This window comes from Thermobia domestica, chromosome 18 (assembly GCF_964235325.1).
Source record: "Thermobia domestica chromosome 18, izTheDome1.hap1.1, whole genome shotgun sequence".
NCBI lineage: Eukaryota > Metazoa > Arthropoda > Insecta > Zygentoma > Lepismatidae > Thermobia > Thermobia domestica.
The window spans coordinates 522,070-529,966 of NC_137471.1; the positions used below are offsets into that span (position 1 = coordinate 522,070).

At 37.6% G+C, this 7,897-nt stretch overlaps 1 non-coding gene across 1 annotated transcript; it reads right to left on the reverse strand.

Annotated features, from left to right (window-relative positions):
- TRNAQ-UUG (transfer RNA glutamine (anticodon UUG)) lies at positions 1 to 72 on the reverse strand. Its single transcript has one exon. It is a non-coding gene; the product is annotated as a tRNA-Gln (tRNA).
- Positions 73 to 7,897: the final 7,825 nt, after the last annotated feature.

The window sequence follows — 7,897 nt, forward strand, 5'->3', positions numbered from 1 at the left end:
AGGTTCCACCGAGATTTGAACTCGGATCGCTGGATTCAAAGTCCAGAGTGCTAACCATTACACCATGGAACCTTGATGTACGTTGCTGTTTCAGAATTTTACACATGCGTGTAAGTGTTCCACATATAACTATGTAAACGTCAGACAGCATGAAAAGTGCCAGCTCAACTATGCACAATTACTTCTATTATCTAATGTATCATCAAAATGTGTCAAGTAAGAAAATAATGTGTGCACTTGTTTTCAGAGTATCTCCAACAGATGGCGTGGCAATCTTCAATTAATTTCTAAAATCTTGGTCTGGTTTTGACGTTTGAGCTGGGAATTAAAAGAAGAAAGTCGTTCCTCAGTTTGTCCACGGGGCTGGTATGAGACAGTTGTATGGCATATTTGAAGTAAATGAAGATGCTATAAATCATACTACCTGTAAATATTTAAGGAAGTTGTACTCTGTTGAAGTTGCACATTCAATCAATTTTTATCTTTCTTTCTTTTATCTTTCTTGGTGGTTTGGTTCGCATTAGTAAGAATATTTTAAGTAAACTCATTAAAGTATACATTCTTATCTGTTCCATGTCTTGTGTAATCTTGCGAGGATTATAATAAGTCGCAGCTTAAGTAAACCCAGTCGACTATATCGTTAAATATTGTTAAAAGTGAAAATTATTTTTAGAAAATGGCCCGTCCAAGATGGACAAACAGCTCGTTAAAAGTAATTTGTTTTTCACTGTTTGTTATATTTCAGAAAGAGAAGCGAGGTCAAGCATATTTAAAATGTAAAAATATTATTAGGATTGTATTAAACTAAAATTTGTCTAAAGTTAAAATTATTATAAAAAATGAGAGCAAAACTCTCTTATCTTATCTACTTGGACGCAATCTTCTTCCCCACCCTTCAGCGACGCAGCTAGGCTAGATATCACCCGGAATAAGAACATTAGGCATTAATGTTTATATAACCATAGGTTTGTTAAACTTTAAAAAATTAAATGTAAAGAATTAGAAGTTTTACTTAATCACGATGTAGGGATGGTATCGAGACGAGACTTTATACAGTCTCGGTCTCGTCTCGGTTGATAAGTAGCGGTCTCGATCTCGTCTTGAGTCAAAAATCGCCGTCTCGGTCTCGGTCTCGTCTCGGTCAACAGATGCCTGTCTCTATCTCGGTCTCGGTCTCGAAGGCCAAGTCTCGGTCTCGTCTCGAAAGTCTTTGAATTATGGTATGATTAGTGCTCTCAAACGGGTCGGGTCGGGTCAGGTCAACTCGGGTCGGGTTATCGGGTCGGGTCAGTCGGGTCAGCTCGGGTCGGGTTGTCGGGTCAGGCTAATCGGGTCGGGTTGTCGGGTCGGGTCAGCTCGGGTCGGGTTGTCGGGTCGGGTTATTCGGGTCGGGTTGTCGGGTCGGGTCAATCGGGTCAACTCAGGTCGGGTTGTCGGGTCGGGTTATTCGGGTCGGGTTATCGGGTCGGGTAAATCGGGTCAACTCGGGTCGGGTTGTCGGGTCGGGTTATTCGGGTCGGGTTGTCGGGTCGGGTCAATCGGGTCAGCTCGGGTCGGGTCACTCGGGTCGGGTTATCGGGTCGGGTTGTCGGGTCGGGTTGTCGGGTCGGGTCAGTCGGGTCAGTTCACTTTGGTCAACTGAGTTTAGGTTGAGTTTAAACTCGGCTGGAGTCGAAAGCTGCTGTTTTTCACTAGCTGCCTAATTAAAAATAGCAATTTTCAATTGATTTTATAGAAACCATAAATCTATTTTGAACACTTGCAGGTAGTGTTTTTATGATAAATGCTTATTTTTCTACTTGTGTGTACTTTAATTTTTAAATGTGGAAGATTGATTTTACCAATCGACTGTAATATTAATATCTACGCCAATATGGAGTCTGGATTTAGAACAAAACTAGAAGTTGTGCCTAGCGAACAATAGTAGATTTGGTCGACTTGTTTTCTTCTCATTGGATCAACTTCGATTGGAAACAAAAGAAAGGTAAAACCAGTTACGTAACTTGTTTGTATTTGTCCAGGTTTGAAGTTTTCAGTTTCATATTTTGTTTTATTTAAAACTTCTCTTTTCTGAAACATTATTCTCGGCTTCCAATATTGAGAGGATGTGCTTATAACAGCTTAGTTTGCAACTACCAGGGCTTAATTTTTTGAAGGAGATAAAAAGAGTTGTGTTTTCCCTTCCTGCAAATGATAATAAAATTATGGAATGAAATTGATTCCCAATAAAATGTATTGTCAGAGTGCTGATCTTTAGTTAGTAATTGGTTTATACTAGTGCTCCTTTACTTATTTTGTTTCAAAGTACTGACGTGACGTCTACCATATTGACTAGGAACTGCTGAAAAATTCGTAGCCCAACCCAGAAGGAGTGCACGTGGATTGGTGAAGTTTTACTTCTTCTTCTCTTCCCCCGAGAGTCAATATACTACCTTGTACAGTGCTCCAGCTTTTGCAGAAAAGTTAAAAAAAATCTAGATTTCCTCGCACCACTGTTCGTAGCACTACCCCTATCAGATCTAAAATGGCGTCTTTCAAGTGTTATTTAAGTTTGGGAAATAAGTACACGTAATAGTTAGACGGAGCTAAATCTGCGGAATAAGAATGATGATCTAGACATTGAAATCCTGGATTATGCAATGTCAGTTATGTTCGCAGGGGCTTGATGGACAGGTGTATTCTCCTGAAGAAACAGAATTCCTTTCTTTTCATTTTCCGCAGCGTTGAACTTTGAATTTTTCTTTCAGTTTTGTAAGTAATGTAGAGATTCTGGATTAAATATCTGACCATTGAGGAGGTAGTCTACCAGTCCATACTTATACCAGAAGAATGTTCCAAACAGTTTCTCAACCTACTTCTGTGTCTTGAACTTCTTGAGGCGATGGAGAAATGAGTGCTACTGCTCCATTGACTGTTTTTCCGATTCAGGATCATAGTGGTACAACCATATTTCATCTATGGTTACTATTCGTCAGCGAAATTGATCAGCATTACGGTCAAATTGGAAGAATACTTCTCTTAATGCCGTTACCCTTTTATTATCCTGACATATATTTTGGGAACCCATTATGCCGAGAACTTGCGCATACCCAAGCCATTCTGAATTATGCTACCGACGAGTTCCAAAGAAATGCCCAGAATCCCTGACACAAGTTTTTCTGAGAAGGTAAAAACTGAGAAAGCGGGGTGCAGACCTCAGACTATAATAAATATAAATAGCTTAAATTATTTTTGTCACACAAAAACTGGGGTGGCCTAGGCCCTCCTTCCCCGGGCTATATCCCCACTGGCTGAAATGCTGCAATTTTCAAGAATAATGTCACAAATTGCATCCATGATTCCAGGAAGAGTCATTGCTTTTAATCATCCTGGATGTAAAGCATAATTTGTTGAGAAATTGCTACGTTTATACTAAGCCACTTACTTCTTCACCACTACATATAACGGAGGAGAGTCCCGTGGTGTTTCACTGATTTCCTAATTAATTTACTTCGGTGACTTTCCTTGGTGGAACAAAAATGTTATAACAGTAAGAATCTGGATGTTAGTGAAATTATCTGTTTGGGCACACATAATCACTTCAGAGGCCTGAGAAACAATAAGAATTTCCTTATTAATATGAAAATTTATATTTGTACATACAGAGATATGTTTTTCTAAACTACGGTTTCATTTTTCTACCTAGTACCTACACTCCTTCTGGATTGGACTACGACATTTTCAGCAGTTCCTCGTAAATTCTCTCTCTGGCTCTTTCTCTCTCTCTCTCTCTCTACATATATATATACAGTGACGTACTTAGGGGGGTGGCTTCCGGGCTTAAGCCCCCCCCCCCGAAATCTTACTTAGTATAGTAAAGTAAAGTAAATATCTTGCAGAATTTTCACATTTCCACGCAAAGCCCCCCTCCCGAAACAAAATCGTAAATACGCCACTGTATATGTGTCACTGTAGAGAGAGAGAGAGAGAGAGAGAGAGACGTAGCATATAGACGAAATTTATGTTTAGGCTTCAAAAGTTTCATTGAAAAATATTTCATGTGCAGACGTTATTTATTTGTTAGTTACAAATTTTATTTGAAATAAGTTTAATTTATAATCATATAGATCTAACATAAAAACAGCAACGAAATACACAATGTAATGTAAAATAAGTCAAACGTAATAAACAGGGCCCGGATCTTGTTGACCTAAAAAAAATTAAAAAGTGACCTATAAAATGACACTAAAATTCCTGTAAAATGACCATAAAAATCACAAAAATTGACCTTAAAACCTACGTTTTCTCAAACTTTTATTTCATTAAACATTGACATTTTTTAATATTCATTGGATTTTTAATTAACATTTCTCACTCATATTCAAAAAGTATTGTTTCACTTAGTTGCAGTCCATTGATCATTTCTATTGATCAGTCCATTGTACGGCATTGTAAGTATTGAAACCGTCAATTCACTCCCGAGTTGAAACTAGGAAGCACTCTTAAACAATAAGACTTAGCAAGTTTAGACTACATGAAAATAATAGATAAAAACCTTCTAATGCATTTTTAGTTATTCACGTGATCACATTCTTTGTGGTCAATAACCCAAAACTATCTGTTTGGCCACCTACCAACCCCCGCCTTTCGTTAACCAGCTACAGTTTAGTTTTAATTAGCTTGTTAAGGATGCAGCTTTTCCTCCCCAATAGTCAGGATGCAAGAAAAGAGATTATTCAACTTCGTCTTTTCCACATCCGTAAACCGTGTTCATTTTAAGATTTCTTTATGTAGAAGAAAAAGAATAAAAAGACCATAAGTGACCTAAAAGTTACCTTAAAATATTAAAAAATGACCTGAAATTTCAAAACAGCAAAAAGTGACCAAAAGTTGACCCTAAAAAACTATATTTTTAGAACCTAGAGTTAATGAATAAAGTTTTTATTTGAACTTGCCTTGTCCTATGCGTAACAGAAAAAAGTTAACTTGTCAACAAGATCCGAGCCCTGGTAATAAATAAGTTATTTTTGGTATGGCAAATAGCCGCCCCCGAAAATGTATCTGCCCTTCCTTTGCCCCCCTAACAACTTAAAGCTGGCGTTGTCACTCGAACAGTATGGTATGGAGTTCTTGCATACTATTCATTGTTGGCGGAAAAATTTCTTCGTTTACTCTCTTTTCTCCACATCAAAGGATTACACCGAAAAGTTTACAGAAATGAAAATAAGCTTTTCATTGTTGCATTGTTATGTTCTCAATGATTTTGCATTGTAAATATTGGCTTTAAAAAATATTAACACAGTATGTTAAACTTTCAGTTAAAGAGAATTTTCCAAGAATTGTGCTATATATTTTAAATTATGCTTTATGCTTTATTTTCTAAAATAATGCTTTTAAAACTAGTTTCCCAATGTGAGTGCACTTTGGCGTTCACCCAGTGTCGTGACCATAGTGCTCTCAAACGGGTCGGGTCGGGTCGGGTCAACTCGGGTCGGGTTGTCGGGTCGGGTCAGTCGGGTCAGTTCGGGTCGGGTTGTCGGGTCAGGCTACTCGGGTCGGGTTGTCGGGTCGGGTCAATCGGGTCAGCTCGGGTCGGGTTGTCGGGTCGGGTTATTCGGGTCGGGTTATCGGGTCGGGTCAACCGGGTCAGCTCGGGTCGGGTTATCGGGTCAGGTCAATCAGATCGGATCACGGTTCGGGTCAGTCGGGTCGGGTCGGGTCATCGGGTCGGGTCAGTCAATTCGGGTCACGGGTCGGGTCGGGTCGGTCTTCAACCCGACCCGACCCGACCCGTTGAGAGCACTAGGTATGATGTACCTCTTCGTAGCTAATTTGCTAGCGCTAAAGTTTTCCATGTGTGTGTTCCAGGTTCAATCATCAGTGGGTATAACATATCCGGGATAAAACCCTAATAGTAACTCATATTTCACTTTGAGCAATAGACTTTGTCTCAAATAGCTTCAGTACTGCCTATACAATTAAACGATATTAAATTAACCCCAGTACTATACAGTAGTTTATTTCCTTCCTCTGAATCAGAATTGTTTTACAATTTCTTATCCAATACATTCTGAAAACAGAATATAATGTTATTTTAAAAACAGAATATAATATTCATTATCTTAAGAAATAGAGTAAATTATTACTACAATATATTTTGTTTCAAATTGACCAAATGCTTTATTACCGTTTCACATCTCATTGTTTAATTGACACTTTAAAACAGGAACTTCCTTAACCTTGTGGTGGGAGCTACGGCACTCATCTTTGCTATATGTGGTCTCGGGTTGGATCACCAAACAAGTTAGATTTAAAGTCCGATGTTTCGTATAGTTCGCGTCTCATACAAGTTCATAAGGTCGTAATGTATTACATAAGCATATATCCAGTGTCGTAACATAGATTAAGCTTATTCCTGAGCTCTCAACGGTGCATGTGATCTTCATTCGAGAAAACTAATGGTGTGTTCATTATATTGAAATTTTATATTGATTGAAAATTATTTGCGAAACATAAACATACATATTATATAAGTATATAGGCAATTCGAGCTATATGTATATATTTTCTCTGTCCTGGCAATACGAGTTTCTTAACTTTCTAGTTTTCTTTTCTATAAATTTTCGTAGTTTTCCTGCAATATGAAGTCAAAAATATTTTTTTTCGCTGTACGAATTTCGTTAAATTTTGGATCCGTTTTTAGCCTACCTTACCCAGTAAAAGTTTTATATATATACTGTATATATAATATGCATTAACTTTAGAGGTAGATTATGCTAAGTCACTTTTTGGTCGAAATTGATTAACAATACTTTTTAATAGACTATGTTCTTTCTAGTGGTGTAATAATATGTCTAAAAGCATCCCATTACTTTGTAACTACTTAGTATAGTTTGAAAACAGTACTATAGGTCTTACTTAAGGAATCGGTTTTTCGCTTCTGTAAAATTACGAAATTATAACTTGGTTTAGTTTATCTCTGAGGTCCAGATATAGTAAAATCATAACCATAATCATAATCAACCATTATCAACCCACTGCTGGATGAAGGTCTTTCCAAGTCTTCTCTACAACTATTTATCTTGAGCAATTCTTTCTCAGGTTACTCCCCAGTTGTTCTTGATTTCGTCAAACCTTCTTGTAGAAGAACGTTTTCTAGGCTGTTTTTATCTCGTGGTATCCTGTCTAGAATTGTTTTTGTTCATCGATCATAATTTCTTGCAATATGTCCAGCACATTTTCCAGTCCACATATTAAAAATCATTTCATTAGTACCAGTCATTAGTTGCCCAATAATTCATTTCTACTGTATATATTTGTCCTACAAATAGTTCAAATCCGGTACTTGTGGAGCACAGACACGCTAGTTTTTGATCATCGAATGTGACAACACTGACTCAATGATTTAAATCAACACGATGTGAGGGCTCCATTTGGTCTAGTGGCTAGCACGCTTGACTTCGGTTCGCTTGATCCCGAATTCGATTTTCGGTAGGAGTACAGTTGAACGACTGAAGTGGTTCGGATTCCATTATAATCGTTAGCTTCACGTCTCTTTTAGACGCTCTATCATAATCGTGGGACATTAAACTAAAACAAACCACACCAAAAATCAACGCAATGTGTACTACTAACTGTAAGTCCTTGAATAACTGCATACAACTATGGTATGGATCGAGTTTGAGGTGGTCGGTGGTCAAACTAAAACAAATGAAATGTAACTAGGGTGTAATTAGAACCTTGGTTTTTATTAATCTTGGTTTCGTGTACATCACGATTAAGGCTTAGGGGAACACTAGGGTTACTGAAAGTTATCAGTTACATTTAATTTCAGTTAAAATTTGCATTTACATGTATTGCTGGAACCAAAACTTTCACATTATCATTAACATTATAAAGGCTACGAAAAACATCGTCT